At 37.1% G+C, this 18,684-nt stretch overlaps 1 pseudogene; it reads left to right on the top strand.

Moving 5' to 3' along the window:
• Positions 1-3,462: 3,462 nt before the first annotated feature.
• On the top strand, positions 3,463-14,793 carry LOC105988434 (annotated as a pseudogene).
• Positions 14,794-18,684: the final 3,891 nt, after the last annotated feature.

The raw sequence follows: 18,684 nt of genomic DNA on the forward strand, positions 1-18,684 counted from the left end.
CTCTCTCTCTCTCTCTCTCTCTCTCACACACACACACACACACACACACACACACACACACAAATACACAAGTGTTTAAGTATATTCTATAGTTTTAGAGATGATTTTGGAGATTGTTCTTTTTTAAGCAATGAGTTAACCAACCAGCAAATAATCTTCCAAATGAAACGATTTGGTCATATTTTGTCATGAATACAAAAATGTGAAAATGAATATTCTTGACTTCAATTTAGAATACCAGCAAGAAATCTGAGTAGGCCCACGTTCCTGAGTTCAAAGTCTACTACCAAATAAAGTCTTTGAATTGAGTATAAGAACAACAACAAAGAAAAACCTCTTGTGTCCATGTCTTGGAGTTCTAAAATGAAGTTCAGGAAAAGAAACTTTTGACTATTTTTTCAACTTATCTTCTTAAATCACAATTTATGCTCTGGCTATTTAATGTTTTGTGAGTCAGAAATGTTTAATGTTAAAGAGAGTGAAATTATAGAAAATGGCAATGTTATATTACAAAACTGTCTTATCTATATTGAAATTTTTTGTTCTGCTTCACAAACAACAACAAAAAATTAATGAACCCAGGCATAAGTAGTATAAAATATTCTGAATACTCACCTTCATTTTGAACAGAATGTTGTTAGAAACTACAATAATTTAATTGCACAAAATGTCACACATTTCTTTTTTCATAGAAAATAGTGCTAGTTGACTTTGTTCATCTAGCCTCTCTCTCATTTCTTAGACATCATACCTTTATCTTTCACAGAGTAATACTAGTCATTATTTGAATTTATTCATGTCAGAGTGTCTCAGTATTATATCTTCCATTTCCATCCAGATTGCTGCACATGCATGCGTTCTATTTTTCTGGCTAATCTGTATCTATGTACATGTATATATACATATGTGTGTTTGTTTGTAATATATGTGGAATATAGATATGTGTGTATACATGTATATTCCACATTTTCTATTGCCATTTTCCAATTGATAGGCAATAATGTTGATTCTGTATCTTGGCTATTGTGAATAGTGCCATAATAATTGTGAGCATGTATGTCATTTTGGTATACTGATTTAAGTTATTTAACTATGTACCAAAAAGTGGTATTGCTAGATCATATGATAATGTTTACCATATAAAATAAAAAAATACTTTCTCATCAATACTGTTACTGTTTTACAAAATGTTATTAATTCTATGGTGATTTTGTATGTTGCCATCTTACTGAATCCATGTATCACTTTGTTACAGTGTGAATATATGTTGAATATGTGTTGAATGCTTGGGCCTCCGCTGATGTAGCTATTCTTAGAGAGTGAAAAAATTTAGAAGTGAGATCTAGCTAGGGGGAAGAATGTTGAAGCTTGTGCTTGGTCCTTGATTTCTTTCCTTACTCTGTAAGTTAAGTCGCCTCTGCTACTGTTCACTACATCCAAAACATTCTACTTCACCACAAGTCCAGATTCAAGAGTCAGGGTCTATGGTCTCATAACCCTGAAACTATGATTGGAAATGAAGCTTTCTTCCTTTTAAGCTAATTATGTCAGGAATTCTGTCACAATGGAACAAAATCTGACTGACAGAGAGTAGCAACATATACCTTTGTGTAGAGCATTTTAAAAAGCACAAACAGAGTTTTTATTCTCTATAAAGGAAGAAGTTACATATTGAATTCTCTCTCTCCATTGCCCTGTATAGAAGATAACAAAATGGAACAACACAACAATTTTCTTCAGCAATCCATTCACTTTTTTCCAAACAACTTACTGCCAGCAAGATTGCTGGTATCTTTCCTAGTCTCAAACTTATCCATATGGTCCCATTCTCTCCTTAATGTATTACCAATGATATGTGATTCATTGCTGGCCAATAAATGAAGATGGCCTACTAGAAAATCCTTGAGAAAAATATTCTGCTATTAAGAAAAATATATAGGCAGAGAAACCTCTTACATTTCTAGATAAGGTGCATTTTCAATGGGTTTGTAGACTACATAAAAGATTTTATACATCTAAGTTAAATATGCTTCAGAGACAAATAGGTACAATATTTTAAACATTATTTTCATATATTTCTATGGTATAGATTTTAAGTATCTACCCCCAAATAACTTTCAGTTTATTGTCTAACATGTCATATATTGTTAAGAAATAACACAAATATTTTTTTCATTTTCTCATCATGTCTATGCTGTTGTTTGGAATTGTTGGTAAAAAACAGCCTAAGGATGACCCTGAGACATAAGGATAAGTACAACTTTACTACTGCAAACTGAGCTTCTATTATCTGGGACATTGACTTTATTACAAGCAGTTATACTACCACTCTTCTTTACTTGGAGCCAAGATTGTTTTCATATTTTCTCTTAATAAACAAATCCTGATTGAATTCTGTATCCTGGTCTACATTTTTTCCCACATGACACCTTCATTTAGTTGTCTTTGTTTTAGCTTTCTTTGATAAGTAATATATTGACCTTAGTTATGATTATTGTTATTTTTAATACTTTGTGATTACCACAACATTTTCATGTTATATTTCACATGTCTCCTCTTGCATATCTTGTAAAGTTTTACCCCAAATTCTTAAGCATGTATATTCTCTTCATTTTTGTGTTGTGATTTAGCAGCATATGTTCAGTATTTGTTACCACTCAGCATTTCCTTTTAATGTACGGCTGCCCATTTAGATATAGTAAATGTATTTAGAGTCTTTATGTAGCTATTCTGTGTACTTGGTTCCTTCTTTGTAAGACCATGTTGTATCTTTGTATTCTGCAATATTTCTATCACAACCACAACCATACTTCACTGATGTTCTCTACTTCAAACGCACCAAGAGAATAGCTGTTGTTGTTAGTTTGGAGTGGAGCACTCCAAACACTTTGAGTCAGCTATCCTGATGACTTCCAGGGTGTATTTTTAGGATTACTTATGATAGTACTTGAATGCTTGAAACTGATAGTGAAGGTGATTGCAGGCTAGAAAGGATTGATGCTATACTTTAAACTGGATTGGATGAATGTGATTTATATTTTAAAACTGTTGCTACAAAAATGTATTGAATCCTGATATCTTTTGAGGACTTGTGAAATTACTATGTTTATTTCCATGTCAGATGATGCAAAAACAAGTCACCACTCAGCTGCCAAAATTTTTTGCATAATTATAAAATGGCTTACATAAAACAAGTGCCTTACATAAACAAGTCATAGACTCCTAGCTACATGAAAGCATTTAATTACAAAAGAGATGCTGAATTTACCAGTCTAATCATCAGGAAATTAAATTTCTTTTATAAATCTGCCATTCAGTTCACATGCCCCAATTGGTCATTTTACATATTTGCTTTGATCAACCCAAGTTATATTTTAACTTCAAGATAATTTTTTTTGAATATAAGCACAAGAAATTGACAGAGGTGAACATAGTTTGAAGGATGCTGTGCTGTTAATCAGGATGACTTGGAAAGCGGTTCCAGTTCTACTGCTACTACAGCTGAGTTATTACTTTAACTCTGGAAGCTGTGGGAAAGTACTGGTGTGGCCCATGGAATGAATATAGCCACTCGATAAATATGAAGGTAATACTGGATGAACTCATCTTGAAGGGTCATGAAGTAACTGTTTTGAGACCATCATCTGCTATTTTTGTTGATAGCAATGAACCATCCAGCTTTAAATGTGAAACTTTCCCTTTGTCTTCTACTACTGATGAAATGGTCACTATTTTCAGAGACTTCATCAATTTGTGGATGTATGAATTGCCAAAAACAACAATAATGAATAATGAATAATATTTGTGAAATTTTCTGATATTTGGCTAGATGTTTGTAAAGAAGCAACTTTGAATGAGGAACTTATGGATAGGCTACAAAAAGCAAGATTTGATGTTGTGAGTGCAGATGCCATTGGTCCTTGTGGGGAGCTTCTGGCTGAGCTATTGAAGATTCCTTTGGTGTACACTCTCTGCTTCTACCCTGGCTACACAATGGAAAAGTATAGTGGAGGGCTTCTGGTCCCTCCTTCTTATGTACCTGTCATTCTGTCAGGATTAAGTGGTCAGATGACATTCATGGAGAGGGTAGAAAACATGATATGCATGCTTTATTTTGACTTTTGGTTCGAGGCATTTGATTCAAGGAAGTGGAGTAGCTCTTACAGTGAAGTTTTAGATAAGTCATGTTTCACTATTAGTAGGGTAAGACTATAAATTTTGTGGAAGTTGGAAGAGGTACTTGGAGATGCATAAGAGAAATTTGTCTTTTGTAGGTAAAACAGTTAAATGAAATATAAAATTATCTACCAGACTCCTGACTATAGACAAGCTTACATTATAAGATCAAAGAGAAGACAACAGGGGGCTGGGAAGGTGGCTCAGTGGTAGAGCGCTTGCCTTACATGCTCGAGGCCCTGGGTTCGATTCCTCAGCACCACATAAGCAAAATGAAAAAAGCCGGAAGTGGTGCTGTGGCTCAAATGATAGAGCGCAAGCCTTGAGCTGAAGAGCTGAGGGACAGCACCCAGGCCCAGAGTTCAGGCCCCACGACTGGACCCCCCCCCAAAAAAAAGAGAAGACAACAGGCAATTACCTATATAGGACTCTCTAGGAGTTCATTCAGTTTGAAATATTTCATCCACAATGAAACATTGTTCATTTTTCTTTATCAAAATCACTAATTACCTTCCTAATGCATTAATGAATGACTATATATAGAGAGACGAGATTCATTTTTTACTATGCCTATGTGTGCAAGCAGTAGGAAATTGTTTCCCTTGATCAATTTCCTTACTTAACATATTTTATCTGTATTCTCTTTCTTATTTTTTTTTCTTTTGCTCATTCCAAGGTTTGAACTAATGGACCTCCAGCTTACTTGGCCTACATACTTTGGGCTGATATCTTACTACTTGAAACATGCCTACAGCCCAGCATTTTGTTACTTAATTGGAGGGGTAGTCTTCAGGATATTTCTACCTATGTTAGTTTCAAACTTCAGCCCTCTAGTTCTGAAAATCCTGAGTAGCTAGTGTTACAGACTTACCTAAAAGGTTCTTTTATTAAGAGACACAATGTTTTATCACAAACTCAATATCTATAACTTCCATCTATAACTTCTATAAATTCTACATTATTGCTTCTTTTTTATTTCTATATTTTATAGACATAAAATCTAATAAAGTGGAAATGTATTTATCATTATTCTTTATTGCTTTTAAATCATATTTTTGTGTTTAGTAAATATTAGCCATGAATAAAGTGAATACAATAGTCCAATTATTTCTGAAAAATTTCCAGGTGATATTATCAAATGTTTCTATATAATAAATAAATACTTTTAAGCTTCTAATTGTTAGGTTTTGAAAAAGAGGTAAGAACCACACCACGCATGTGGTATTTAGGTAAGGGGTAGGTTTATTCATCATTATGGCTGGCACCAGGCCATCTTGCTCCTCCACGCAGCTGGAAAAGGCCTGGGAAAGACCTAGGAAAGAGAGCTGGGAAAGAGAGAGAGCTAGGAAAGAGCTGGGAAAGAGAGCGGGAAAGAGAGCTGGGAAAGAGATAGATCTGGGAAAAGAGAGCATCTGGGCCTGAGTAGGCCTTATCTAGGGTATGGGCGGAGAAAAGTGTGGCCACATCAAATTCAAATGTGACCTCAGCAGATGCAGTTGCCTAGGTAACACAGGTACTGGGCAGAGACTTTGCTGAGAGGAGGGTGGAGTCTGCTGGCCATCCAGGGTAGACCTTACATTCCAGCCTTTTAATAATCATGAAATAGGGCATGGATTCTCTCTGGCTACTTCCTACTGACAAGGGGCATCGACATTAGGGGTAAAAGGCTGGAATTTGGTCCCCTGCCAGAGAAGGCAGTGAGCAGCAGCTGTCCCTTGGTGGCAAGAGTTCTTAGATGAAGTCTGGAGAAGTCTCATGAGGCATTGAGGGCTGGAAAAAAAGATACTAGAGAGCAAATAAATGGCAAGAGGAAGGACTTGGGGCTGAAAATATTGGTAGAAATGTCCCTAGCTATTTCTGACATCTGGAGACTAGGTAGAGGAGAAGTCAGGTGACAAAGGCAAGAATATAAATTGTTGTCTGGTTAATAAGTAGACAGGTACGGACATTAGAGGGACAGGCTTCTTACTTCCACTGACCTCCCAGCTCTGGTTAATTTTGAAAGGGCAGGCACAACGTTGCTGATGTGATATCATGTCTTCTTACTGCTCTCCATGTTCCCTTGTTCCCCAGACTGGCTGAGTCTAGGTGCTCATTTGCTGGGATGGCTTGTCCCAGTTGGTATTCAAGAAGGTTTGAATTTGGGGCTGGGAAGGTGGCTCAGTGATAGAGTGCTTGCCTTGCATGCATGCGGCCCTGGGTTCGATTCCCCAGCAAAAAGAAAAAAGCTGGAAGTGGTGCTGTGGCTCAAGTGGTAGAGTGCTAGCCTTGAGTTGAAGAGCTGAGGGACAGTGCCTAGGCCCAGAGTTCAGGCCCCTCAACCGCCCCTCCCCCCCAAAAAATAAGGTTTGAATTCAAGGCCTGGGTACTGTCCCTGAGCACTTGTGCTCAAGGCTAGCACTCTATCACTTTGAGTTATAGTACCACTTGTAGTGTTTACAGGTTAGAGATAAGAGTCTTGAGCTGGGGCTAGGAAGGTGGCTCAATGGTAGAGCACTTGTCTTGCATGTCTGAGGCCCTGGATTCAATTCCTCAGCACCACATAAGCAAAAAGAAAAAAACCAGAAGTGGCATTGTGGCTCAAGTGGTAGAGCACTAGCCTTGAGCTGAAGAGCTGAGGGACAGTGCCCAGGCCCAGAGTTCAGGCCCCGCTACCGGACCCCCCCCCAAAAAAAGTCTTGAGCCATGCTACCAGCCTGGCTCTTTGCAGGTTAGTTAGGGAGATGGAGTCTTATGGATTTTTTGGCCCGGGCTGGCTTTGAATTGCAATCTTTGCCACAAAAAAACTCTTTATTATTTCCAATTAAAGCAACAAGGAGATCAAATAGCATAAGTAGAGCTTACCTGCTCCTTATCAAGAACTGACCAACAAATATTCTGCAATGACAAAACTCATTAGATCTGATAAGAATTTTAGCACAGATAAGCCCAATATTTTTGAATTACATAGTCAGTATTAGAATACACAGCACAAAACAAAAAAGGCAAAATTCAAAACCTAAAATTTTTACAACAATGTCTAGACATCTTTGCTAACAAAGCACATCAGATGGTTGGGCCTCAGTTACCAGGGCCTGTGAAAAGAGCAACTTGTTAGCAAGGCATCTTAGAATAGATGGATGGAGTAGTAATCTTGGTGGAAGGTTAAGGGTCAGATGGGGCCAAACCCTTAACCCACCATATGGCCAAGATGGTGAACTCATGATGGCGAATTTCTGAAAAAATGCAAAGAAACCTTGAGCAAATAGATCAAGCCTACATTGGCTAGCCTTTGAGAGGGAACCTAGAGAGCACTCCCCAGGACCCAGCCTGTGTCACACTCTTCAGGGCACAAGCCAAAATGTTGTAGAAAATAGGAAGGGAAAGATAGGGAAAGTTGAATATGACTGGCAGAGAGAGAGAGCAAAGAGAGCCTGAAAGTAAACAGACTTCTGACCATTTACCACTGCAGTGGCAAAAACTGTCTACATTTGAGAATGGCATAAAAATTAGGTGCTCTGGCTTTCCAGGGAGTGTTGGAGGTATTTCAAAGGGGTTTCACGGCTCGGGCATGATTTGCAGCACCCCATAGGAGAGTCAGTTTGGTGAGTGAAGGAGAGCTGACAAGGCAGAATTGGCATCCTGACTTCCCCCCAGAGTCCTCTAGAGAGAAATGGCCAAGTCCCCGAAACCAAGCGTCCTCCACTACAGAGGTGACCGGTCATTCAGCTAAAGGCCATAGGACATCTCTGGCATGGTGCCACAGACTGAGCAACAGGGAACCATAGAGAGTAGTTTCACTCACCAGAGTAGAGAAGTGGTGTGGACGTGAATGTGAAGGGCAGCAATGGTATCCATGCGCTGTGTCTGCAGCAGACAGAAGGGTTTGCAAAGGGCCGTCAGAACTGTGGGTATTCCTCAGAGCAAAAAGGGAAAAAAATCAAAACAAAAAACAACACCACCAAAAAAAAAACAGAGAAGAATTCCACCTATCCTGACTTTAAGCCCTTCACGGATTTCAAGGGCACCATTTCTTAATAGAGACCCAGAAACACAACAAATCAAAGAACGGTTGGACAAATGAGATTGCATGAAATTGCAGAGCTTCTGCAAAGGACATAGTTAGCAAGATCAATAGAAAGCCCACGGATTGGGAGAAGATCTTCACTAGCTATACAACTGGACAAGGGTCTTATGTCCAAAATATATCTGGAACTCAAAAAATTAAATCCCCCAACAGCAAATGCTCAAAGAAACAACTGCTCAATGAATAAGTGGGCTAAAGAGTTAAACTTCTCTGAAGAGGAAAGAAGGATGGTCAATAGACACAGGAAGAAATGCTCAACCTCTCTAGCCATAAAAGAAATGCAAATCAAAACAACATTGAGATACCACCTCACCCCAGTTAGAATAGCTATAATCAAGAACTCTAATAACAACAGATGCTGGAGGGAATGTGGACAGAAGGGAAACTTACTGCATTGTTGGTGGGAGTGTAAACTTGTTCAACCACTTTGGAAAGTAGTATGAGGTTCCTCAAAAGACTCCAAATAGAGCTTCCCTATGACCCAGCAATCCCACTTTTGGGCATTTATCCGAATGATCACAAACAAGACCATACTAAAGCTACCAGCACAACTATGTTTATTGCATCATTATTTACCATAGCTAAGATACGGAACCAACCCAGATGCAATGGGTCATCTTGTGTCCCTGTGTCAGCGTTTTCTTATTCCCCTTCCCCTCCCCAGACATAAGTATATACAAGAGGCAATGTACCAAAATCAACTACAAGAACAATTGGGTATATGCCATAAGGGAAAGAACATACAAAGGAAACAACAACAAAAAGAAAAATCACATGATACATTGAAAACAATAATGATAAAGACAGACCTCTTATGTCCATATCTTGGGGTTCATTTCACTTAGCATCATCTTATATGGTCGTTGTATATGGCTTTTGAGTTTTCAGCTCATATGAAAGATTATCCTATTATTGCAAATAAGGGATACCATGGGACCTAAATTTCTTCGGGACTGGCTTACTTCACTTAATATTTTTTCCATCTCCCCATTTCCTAACAAATGGGACAATGTCATTCTTTCTGATGGAAGCATAGAATTCATATATATATATATATATATAATCATATTTTCTTGATGCACATCTGGGTTGTATCTTAGCTATGGTGAATAATGCTACAATACATAATAGCTGTGCTGGTAACTTTACTATGGCTTTGTTTGTGATCATTTGGGTAAATGCTCAGAAGTAGGATTGCTAGGTAATAGGGGGAGTTCTATGTGCAGTTCTTTGTAGAACCTCCATACTGCTTTCCAAAGTGGTTAAACAAGTTTATTCTCCCATCAACAATGCAGCAGGGTTCACTTTTGTACACATCCCCTCCACCATCTGTTGTTCTTAGAGTTCTTGACTATAGACATTCTAATTGGGGTGAGGTGGAATCTCAATATTATTTTGATTTGCATTTCTTTTATGGCTAGAGAATTTGAGAATTTCTTCATGGGTCTATTGGCCATTCTTATTTCCTCTTCAGACAAGTCTTTCTTTACATCTTTAGCCCACTTGCAGATAGGGTGGTTGCTTGTTTGAGGATTTGATTTTGGAGGGTTTGATTTTTTGAGTTCTAAGTATATTTTATATATGAGACACTTGTCTGTTGTATAGCTAGTGAAGATCTTCTCCCAATCTGTGGGCTTTCTATTGATCTTACTAACTATGTCCTTGGCCATGCATAAGCTCTGCAATTTCATGCAATCCTATTTGTCCAACCTGTCTTTGATTTGTTGTGCTTCTGGGTCTCTATTAAGGAAATTTTGGCTTGTGCCAAGGAGCCCTAGAGTTTCTCCTATTCCTTCCTGTAATGTTTTCAGGGTGTCTGCTTTTACTTCAAGGTCTTTGGTCCATTTGGAGTTGATTCTGGTGAAGGGTGATATAGAAGGATCTAATTTAATTTTCTACAGGTGTTTAACCAATTTTTCCAGCACCATTTACTGAAGAGACTGTCTTTTTCCATTCTATTTTTTTGCTCCCTTATCAAAGATTGTTGGCTATATGTCTCTGGCTTCATTTCTGGCCTTCAGTTCTATTCCATTGGTATTCAGATCTCTTCTTATGCCAGTACCATGCTGTTTTGACTACTATAGCTTTGTAGTAGAGTTTGAAGTCGGTATTGTTATTCCTCCAGGACCATTCTTTCTGCTAAGGATTATTTTTGTTCTTCAGGTCTTTTATTGTTCCATATGAATTTTTAGATTGCTTCTTCTATTTCTTTGAAGAGTGAGGTTGGGATACTTATAAGTATTGCATTGAGTTTGTAGATAAACTTTGGCAGTATTGCCATTTTCATGATGTTAATCTTCCCACACCAGGAGCATGGGAGGTTTTTGCAGTTCCTTACTTCTGCTTTAATTTCCTTTATCAGGTCTTTAAAAAGGTCCATTACCTCTTTAGTTAACTCTGAGGTATTTTATTTTTTGTGTTGCTATTTAAAAAGGTGTTGGGGCTGGGAAGATGGCTCAGTGTTAGAGTGCTTGCCTTGCATGCCTGAGGCCCCGGGTTCGATTCCTCAGCACCACATAAGCAAAAAGAAAAAAGCCAGAAGTGGCGCTGTGGCTCAAGTGGTAGAGCGCTAGCCTTGAGCCGAAGAGCTGAGGGACAGCACTCATGCCCAGAGTTCAGGCCCCACGACCGGACGCAAAAAAAAAACAATAAAAAAGGGGTTGCTTTCCTGATTTCAGCTGTGCTCTTCTCATTGTTGGCATACAGAAAAGCTATTGATTTCTGAGGGTTAATTTTATACCCTGCTACTTTGCCAAAGTTTTGAATCAGCTCAAGTAACTTCGGAGTGGAGTTCATGGGTGCTTTAAATACAAGATTATGTCATCTAACAGACACATTTTAAAAGCAATGTTACTTGGATGTTTGGTTTTTTTTAGGTACTGGGGTTTGAATTCAGAACTTGATGTTTAGCTCATTTACTTCCTCAGCTGGCATTCTACCACTGGAGCTATGACTCCCATCCTGCTTTTTGCTGGTTATTTTGAAGACAAAACCTAAGGACTTTTCTGTCAAGTCTACCTTGAGTTGTGATTGTCAGGAACTTAGGCAAGATTACAGGCAAGAGCCAGCAGCATGTGGCTCTTACTTTGATTTTCCTACAGATATTGGACACCCTAAAAGTATTTTGTGAGCCATAGTTTCTCTTCCTTTCTTTGAAAACTAATGTATCTTTCATAGGCTGACTGGGTGTAAAAATAAATCTCTCACATATTTTTCATTTTACATTTTGAATAAATACAATGTTGATAATGAGAATTCCAAGGGGTTCATTAATTAATTAATACATTCGAAAGCTTAAAATATCACAGGCATTTCAGTAGTGTTTAATGCATTTCACTCTATTTTTCCCTGCTATATTACAAAGTTATATTAAGATTAGTATCCACAAGAAGGAAAAGGTTGTGGTAAGGTAACAGTAGAACAAGTAAGTGACATGCTCAGGAAGCAAGAAAAAGCTGGGTACCAGAGCGAATACCTGTAATCTTAGCTACTCAAGAGGGTGAGATTTGAAGATTGAGGTTTGATGTTAGGACAATTAACAATGAAAGAGCCAGAAGTTGAGCTGTGGCTCAGGTGGTAGAGTTCTTCCTTTGAGAAAATGAAAAAAAAAAACCTCAAACACAGTGATAAGGCCCTGAGTTCAAGGACCAGCACAAAAAAGGACAAGCAATGAACATTTATAATTACATAATAATTAATACATGATAAAAGATCAATATGAATGCCTGGGTAAAAAAGCCTTCTTTATCAAATTGTCTTTCTATCTCTAAGTTATGATACAAGACCAAACTTTGATTGATAATTTTTTTGGGTGGGGGTCCGGTCGTGGGATCTGAACTCTGGGCCTGGGTGCTCTCCTTCAGCTCTTCAGCTCAAGGCTAGCGCTCTACCACTTGAGCAATAGCACCACTTCCGGCTTTTTTTCTGCTTAAATGGTGCTGAGTAATCGAACCCAGGGCCTCAGGCATGCAAGGAAAGCGCTCTACCACTGAGCCACCTTCTCAGCCCCTTGAGGGTTAATTTTATACCCTGCTACTTTGCCAAAGTTTTCAATCAGCTTGAGTAATTTGAGAATGGATTCCATGGGATTCTTTAAATACAAGATCATGTCATATGCAAAGAGTGAGAGTTTTGTTTCATCTTTCCCTATTTGGATCCCTTTTATGTTTGCATCTGTCTTATTGCTGTAGCTAGACATTCTCATACTAAATTGAAGAGAAGTGGAAAGAGTAGACATCTTTGTCTCATTCCTGAGTTAAGAGGCAATGGCTTTAGTTTTTCACCATTGAGTATAATGCAGGCTGTGGGTTTGTCATATACAGCGTTTATTGTATTGAGGAATGCTCCATGGATTCCTAGTTTTTACAGAGCCTTCATCATAAAGGGATGTTGGATCTTGTCAAATGCTTTTTCTGCATTTATTGAGATAAGCATGTAGTTCTTATCCCTGCTCATGTTGAAAATCCCACGGAGTCCTCTCCCAAATTACTCGAGCTGATTCAAAACTTTGGCAGAGTAGCAGGGTATAAAATTAACCCTCAAAAAATGAATGGCTTTTCTGTATGCCAACAATGAAAAAAGCATGGCTGGAAATCAGGAAAGCAACTCCATTCATAATAGCCCCACAAAAAATAAAATATGTAGGAATTAACCAAAGAAGAGAAGGACCTCTATGATGAAAACTTTAAAAACCTGAAAAATGAAATCAAGACAGAACTTAGAAAGTGGAAAAACCTCCAATGCTCCTGGATTGGAAGGATCAACATCCTAAAAATGGCAATACTGCCAAAGGCTATCTACAAATTCAATGCGATACTTAGTACATGTCTGAGTCAAGCAGAAAAGGACAGATAAGTTGATGTTAGGGGAATGAACCTCAAGATAAGTGTTCAAATGTTTTTTGTTTTTTTCCTTTCATGTAATTGTTCCTGACATATTTATAAGATGATTTCTATGTTGCTTTGTATGTCCCTTCCCCACGGTATAACCCCTGTTTTCATTGTATTTGATATTTGTGTAAGGGAAGGGCAAAAACAAATCATTTAACTAGGGATACAGGTGGACTCATTGAAATAATGAGATGTGGAACTTGTTATGTCAAAAAACGACTTTACAACTTTGGTGGGAAGGGGAGGATTGGGAGGGGGAGGGGGGAGTATGGGAAGGGATGGAAAGGGGAAACAAAGAGGAGGCAACAATGTTTGCTAAGAAATATACTCATTATCTTGCCCATGTAATTGTAACTCCTCTACGGTATTCTCACAATAAAAAAATTGCAACCTCATTCTTCAATGAAATAGAAGAAGCAACCCAAAAATTCATATGAAACAATAAAAGACCCCAAATAGCAAAAACGATCCTTAACAGAAAGAACAGTAGGAATATCAATACCAAATTTTCAAACTCTACTACAAAGCCATAGCAATTAAAACAGCTTGGTACTGGCACAAGAACAGACCTCAGGACCAATGGAATAGGACTGAAGGCCCATAAATGAACCCACATACCTATAGTCATCTAATCTTTGATAAGGGAGCTAAAAAAATTGAATGGAAGAAAGACAGCCTCTTCAGTAAATGGTGCTGGCAAAATTGGTTAATCACTTGTAGAAAACTAAAGCTAGATCCTTCTATATCACCCTGCACCAGAATCAACCCAAAATGGATCAAAGACATTGGAGTCAAAACAACACTCTGAAAACATTACAGGATGGAATAGGAGAAATGCTAGTTATCATTGGCACAGGATGAAATTTTCTTAATAGACACCCAGAAACACAACAAATGAAAGAAAGGTTGGACAAATGGGATTGCATGAAGTTGCAGAGCTTCTTCATGGCAAAAGACATAGTTAGCAAGATCAATAGAAAGCTCACAAATTAGCAAGATCAATAGAAAGCCATATAACTGGACAAGGGTCTCATATCTAAAATATACCTGTAACTGAACTTTGAACAACAGGTGCATTAATAATTGCTTACTGAATAAATTAAGTTTTTCTTCTGCCTTTGAAATTGAACTGATTCTACTTTCTACTTAAAAATTCTTTTATTTAACAAGATTTTTTATATGGCTAAACCTAGTGTCATTAAAAAGCTCTTACCTTTCACACTAGGATGTTTAAAAATAGAGCAAAAGAAAAACATTTTTTTTCTCTTCAACATTTTTACCATCTATGGAAATCTTTCAATATCTTTTTTCTAGTTCATTTGATATACTTACATCAATTTGATTTACCATTAGCTATAAAAAGAACGCTATGTGTTGTCAACCATTCACCACGATCAACCTATGAAGACACTGGATCGAGCTGTCTTCTGGATTGAATTTGTCATGTGCCACAAAGGAGCCAAGCATCTGAGGCCACTTTCCCACAACCTGGCCTGGTACCAGTACCACTCTCTGGATGTCATCGGATTCCTACTGGCCTGTGTGGCCACTGTTACTTTCCTTGTCTTAACTCATTGCTTGCTTGTTTACCAAAAGGTTATTAAGATGAGAAAGAAGAAAACAAAAGGACTAGAGCTTTCAACACTTCAGGGAATGGACTAAGAGCATGGTAAGTAACACCATCCCAAGCTATTTGAGCACAATCAAGCTGAGAGAGATTCTTGGCCATACTTTACCAAACTTATACCTTCTGAATTTTCAAATGGCTCTTACTCCTGATCAAACATGAAGTAATGTACAATTCTAATTTCACAATTCCTCAAAAAGTTTCACTTTATTTGTTTATGTATGTTAGTATAAGTGAATGAACTGGGATTATGGACAATGAGCCTATTAATTTGAGATAAGCATAAGACCCAACATTTTACTGTGCACTTCCAAAAAGGGAATATTTTAATAAAATATGATAAAATGGGCTCGTTATGTCTGTCCAAAATAAGAGAGAGAAAGTAAGAGGTGACAGGCTTTTTTCAACCAATTGAAATATGGAAAGGAGTTGACACCAACTGAAACGAACTTCTGCTGAGCCAAAGCCAACTAAAATTTTCATAAACATCAAAACTGAGTAAGAAGAAGTGAAGAAGGGAGAAAAAAGGGATAAAGATTTACATCAAGATAGCCCATTACAAAAGAAATGGAAAATTTCTGAACATTGCCTTCCCTGGATGGAAGAGTTGCAGGTTGTGCATTGTATATTGTTGGTGAGTCATATTTTCATGAACAAAGAAAATTGTGGTCTCCTGAACTGACACTCTACATAACTTAGTGTAGGTAGAGGCAAAGGTAGATCTGGTCATTTCACTCCGCAATGTTGATTTTTTTTTGCTTAGTACCATAAAGAAAATGCAGTGCAAATCCCTCTTGAAATTCAGATTATTTTGTTATTTTCTGTTTTGCAAGATCACTAGAGACTCAAAGGTTGAAGCAGGACCTCCTGTTTCTTGCCTTACTGTGTCTCAACAATTCATTACATCTAGCTTCTTTGAATCCTTGACAGTGAGTAGATGAAACCCTAAATTTATATTATATTTTTACTTATTCTTGAATAGTAACACATAAAAGTAATTGTGAAGCAATTTTAGAAAACATTTACTATTTCAAAAAAAATCCCAAAAACCCACTGTTAAGACTCTGCTGTCACAGTCTGAGCTCAGAACACAGTCCACAAAGCAGGAAAAAAAGGAAATCAGTTAAGGAGTATTACTTCTGCCTAGCACAAGACAGGTTTAAATAGTTGAATGAGAGACATGATTATTGCTTTTCACATATAGTAAAGACTTTACAGCACTCTTTTACAATTAAAAGAAAAATTGGGTATCATTCTCATGCCCATAAACCTAACCACTTAAGAAACAGATATCTGAAGATCTCAGCTCAAAGCCAACCTGGGAGGGAAAGTCAAAGAGACTTCTATCGACAAGAAGACTGGGAGTAGAGCTGTTAGTCAAAGTGGTTGAACATTAGTCTCAAGCAAAAAAGAAGTCAGGGACAGAGCCTGAGCCATGAATTTAAGCGTCAATACTGACATACACCCAGAAAAAAAAGGAAGGAAGGAAGGAAGGAAGGAAGAAAGAAAGAAAGAAAGAGAGAGAGAATCTGAGGGGCATAATGTTAAACATCTGTAATCCCAGATACTTGGGAAATGGAAAGAGTATGGTGGTTGTTTGAGGCTAGTAAAAGCAAACTTGTTAAGGCCCATGTTACAGCAGTTGCCTACCAAAAATAAGACTCTCAGTTTAATTCCTACTGCTTCAGTACTAGAGTTACTATCAATAAAATTAATTTTAAAAATAATATTCAGAAAAGAAATAGAGATAATAATGGTAACTTTAAAGATTTAATTTTAAATAGATCAACAATTGAAAATTTAAAAATAAATAAAATGAATGTACAGAATATAAAAATAATACACCAGTACACTTTAGTACATTAGGTTGTTAACAGAAGAGAACTTTGCAGGTATGTTTTTCTGAGCTAATAATGAAGCTAACTCTCTAAATATACGACTCAAAACAAATTCTAGTCCATGCCTAATTTCTTCCTCAAATTATTATATACACTAAGATTTTTATTAACATCATATATGTATATGGAATATTATGCTGTCTTAGAGAAAAACCGAGCTATGTCATTTTCAGAAAAAAGGATAAAACTGGAAATCATCAGGTTGACTGCTGTAAACCAAAATCAAAATACCAAATACTGCACATTATTGCTCATTTGTGGGGTTGACACTACACTGTTGATGTTTATGGATGATGATGACGGTGATGATGACAATGATGATGATGATGTTGATGATGATAGTAATTAATGGACAAGATCCATGAATGTAAAAAAGGAACTTCTGGGAGGGGTCAGAAAAAGGAGGAAGAGAAAAAAGCATGGATATTGTGGAGCAAAGAGGATAAAAGGATATAAAACACACAAGTCTATAACAGTGTCATAATAAAGTCTACCAAATGCCATTTGAGAAAGGAGGAGAGATTGAGAAGAATGAGAATATAATGGAAAAGGACAATATATGCAAAGTGCACAGTGTGTGTATATGAAAAATTACAAGGAAAGTCCCTGTATTACAAAAAATGAAAACTACAAAGTAAAATATTTAAAAAGAATACAACAGATGCTGACCAGGTAATAGGGAAAAAAGAAATGTTATATACTGCTGGTAGAAATGCAAATCAGTGCAGCTCCTGTGGAAAAGACATGGAAGATTTTCAAAAATCTAGAAATAGAGATGACAATACCACTGTTGAATTATTCTCTGAAGTAATTTAATTGCACACTTGGGTGTTTATTCCAGCGTCATTTGCTAATAACCAGGCTATGAAGTCAGTTTAAATGCTCTTTGACTTTTCCGTAGATAATGAAAATAGAGGTATGTATACATATATGTATTGATACATATATAAGGAAATGATTAGATAGAGATGTAAACACCTATATATTAGAGTATTATACAGAAAATATAATGTCATAGCATTTGCAGATAAAATGGATAGAAAAAAGAACAATGTAATATAAGGGGTTAATTTAATAAGTGCAGTACAGAGTATTTGTATGCAAAATTACATGGTGAAACAGTTAATATATGCTAATGCAAATTATTAAAGTTATAGATGATTTCCCTCATTATGTGAGATGAAATGGGACAGAATGAATTAATGAAAAAATAAAGGCATGGCCAGCATTGGAGAAATGTAGTGAATTTTCTGGATTTCTGAGTAAACCAGAAATCACCTCACCTAAGTGCTGCTGAGTAGCAGGTAACAGGTTAAAAACAGTATTTTTAATATCATATATTCATCCTTCCTTTCCTTAACACACTCTTAGTTCTTACTATTTGGTCAGCCATAACTGCTCAGAGTTTACATTCATGTTACTTGCTTCAATTTAGCATTTATTTTGTCTAAACTATTTCCAGTTGCTTATAACAACTCATTGACAAATGTTTCAAAATCTAACCTTAAAATTTAACCTAGAAGGCTGGGAAGGTGGCTCAGTGGTAGAGTGCTTGCCTTGCATGCATGAGGCCCTGGGTTTAATTCTCAGCACCCTATAAGCAGAAAAAGCCTGAAGTGGTGCTGTGGCTCAGGACGTAGAGCACTAGCCTTGAGTTGAAGAGCTGAGGGACAGCACCCAGGCCCAGAGTTCAGGCCCCAAGACCACCCCCCCAAAAAAAAAATTTAACCTAGAATTACTAGTTAATTAATTGCCACTTTCTAACCTTGACTGATCACACAGTTTTTCAGTAACTCTGGGCTACTGTCATTATGAATCAGGAATCTAACTCTCCACAAAACAAATTTAGTTTTCTTACTTGTCTGTGAGAAAGTAGAGATTTTTACTAGGTAATTATTACCACTTTCTAACCTTGACTGATCACACAGTTTTTCAGTAACTCTGGGTCACTGTCATTATGACTCAGGAATCTAACTCTCCACAAAAACAAATTTAGTTCTTACTTGTCTGTGAGAAAGTAGAGATTTT

This window comes from Dipodomys ordii, unplaced genomic scaffold (assembly GCF_000151885.1).
Source record: "Dipodomys ordii isolate 6190 unplaced genomic scaffold, Dord_2.0 Scaffold49, whole genome shotgun sequence".
In the NCBI taxonomy this organism is placed as follows: Eukaryota; Metazoa; Chordata; class Mammalia; order Rodentia; family Heteromyidae; genus Dipodomys; species Dipodomys ordii.